Raw genomic sequence first — 2,087 nt, 5'->3', positions numbered from 1 at the left:
TGCTCGTGGCGTGCCAGCATCGCGGCCAAAGTGGCGAGGGTGGGAGTCGAGACCGCTGGGGGGGAAGAAGAAGCTGCCTAGTTCCACATAATGAATATTCCCATTATGTTCCTTAACAAAGAACACAAGCAGAGCAGCAGCTTTCTACCTTCCATCTATCATGTCCCAAGAATCTGCAGGCTTCTCTGCTCCTTCTGTTAGCTCAACCTTCAGCTGGAGGAGGAGGAGGAGGAAGGCTAATGAGGGAAATAAGTTGGTGGAACTGTTTGCTTTCAGGGCGAACTTGATAAACCAACATATTTTTAATAGGCAAGACAATAGCCATGTTCCCCACCACACAGGAAGGGTGGGGCGTGCTTTAACACACAGATTTACATTTCAGGGGAAAGAAACATTTGCATCCCTTTATAGATACCAGCAGGTTAATGATCCCAGCAGGAGGAGGTGCTGGCATGTTTATACAGGCAATCCATACAGGAAAAACAAGAAAAAAAAGAATGGGGGTGCTTCTTTTTTTGAAGCTTCTCTTCTAGTCACGGTGCAACTCCATTGCTCAAATATTGACAGAAAAATCAAATACTCTTCCTCTTGAGATGACAGGTCAAAGTTTGGTGCTCGTTAAACCTGCTCTAGAGCACATTTAAAGCAGGAGGCTTCTGGTAAGAGGCTCCTTAAAGGCAAGGTGACTATTTAATATGCATGAAAACATATTTAAATTAAAGAAAGCAGGCCGTAGTACTCCTCGTGCTGCCTAAAGGAATTACCTAATAATAGCATAACAGGAAGAGATGCAACTAAGCACCTTAACGACACTTCTGGAAGTCCCTTCAGGAACATTACAGAAATTATAATCTAATGGAGAAAAAAAATTGGAGGATATTATGAATGTATTCGTTGGACCTAGTATCCTCTGTAGCCACTTTACTGCTCGCTATAGAATAATTAATGGGATAGTCCAGTGAAATGGAGGAAGTTTGTCATATTTGTGAGTTTAAAAGAGGAAAAGCCGGCAGTGCCTCTCTTATTCTTCAGTCAATATTTAAGCGCTTGCATGTCTAAGACTGACTATGCTGTCTCTACCGAGGCAACAAATAAAAACAAAACAAAAAAAACAACCTGTAATGTGATGTTTTGCAGTTGTCAGACTTACCCGGTGTGTCGCTGGGCTTGCGTCCATCTGTTTCAGCCCGCTCGCACGTACGCGCCCCTCCGCGTGCAGCATGCCTGTAAGTTTCCCACGCAGATGGTCTGGGACATTGTAGTGAGAACGAAGCACCGAGCTTCACACACAGCCCGCACCGGAGTTTCAAGGCTTCTCAAAGTCACCGGTTTGAACGATCGAAAACGATCTGCGTTAAAATTCAATCATGTGGTCCAGCGGAGACGCCTGGGGACGCAGAAATGTTCCACACCCGCGAAGACTCCGTCCGGGCTGTCCCCGTCTCTTCATCATCAGAGGCGACGTGGCAGATGTTGCGGAGAAGCGTGTGCGTGTGTGTGTTTGTGTGCGTGTGGCTCAGAACAGGTGAAGAGCTGTGTGCAGCTCTCCGACGGCCACGCCGCTGCGCTCCGTCTGCTCAGGTGCGTCCGGATCTGCGCGCTCCGCGGTGCGCTCTGACTAACTGCGCGTCTGGGAGAGCAGGACCGCTTCTCACAGCGTCAGGGGGAGTGTTTGGTATCTTTTCCCCTTCCCACTCTTATTGTGATAAGATTAAACTCTCATCATTTCTTTTCTTTCCATGGGAATGTTTTAGTTTACATTTGAAATAAGAATTCAATTTTCTTTGGTTTGTTTTTAGGATCCCAGCACATCTAATGCCTTAATTTAGAATCTTTTCTTTAACATTTAGGTATTGATCAAAATGTATTTATTTATTTATGTATTTTAGGACCTCTGATTCTCATCTTTGTTGTCTGATATGAATTAAAAAAGCTTCCCAATGCAGCGGAAAACTGAAAGAAGTAGCCAATAAAGTGAATAAAGTGCAACGTCTTTGCGCTTTGGCCCTTCGAGAGGCAGACGCACCCAGCTGATTCAGTGGATGTGGCTTTGCGGAGCTGAAAGACAGCCTTTAACAACACCAGTA

At 45.4% G+C, this 2,087-nt stretch overlaps 1 protein-coding gene across 1 annotated transcript in view; it reads right to left on the bottom strand.

Moving 5' to 3' along the window:
• Positions 1-1,773, bottom strand: part of kcng2 (potassium voltage-gated channel, subfamily G, member 2) — a 38,743-nt gene extending 36,970 nt beyond the window's left edge. Inside the window, exon 1 of the mRNA XM_005942584.3 lies at positions 1,151-1,773. The gene's annotated coding sequence lies outside the window, so the exon portion shown is untranslated. The remainder of the gene's footprint in view (positions 1-1,150) is intronic.
• Between the last annotated feature and the right edge of the window lie 314 nt (positions 1,774-2,087).

This window comes from Haplochromis burtoni, unplaced genomic scaffold (genome assembly GCF_018398535.1).
Source record: "Haplochromis burtoni strain Fernald_Lab_line unplaced genomic scaffold, NCSU_Asbu1 Contig_340, whole genome shotgun sequence".
NCBI classification, from domain to species: Eukaryota; Metazoa; Chordata; class Actinopteri; order Cichliformes; family Cichlidae; genus Haplochromis; species Haplochromis burtoni.
Note: the sequence above shows the minus strand (reverse complement) of the source record. Positions and strands in the feature narration are given on the sequence as shown.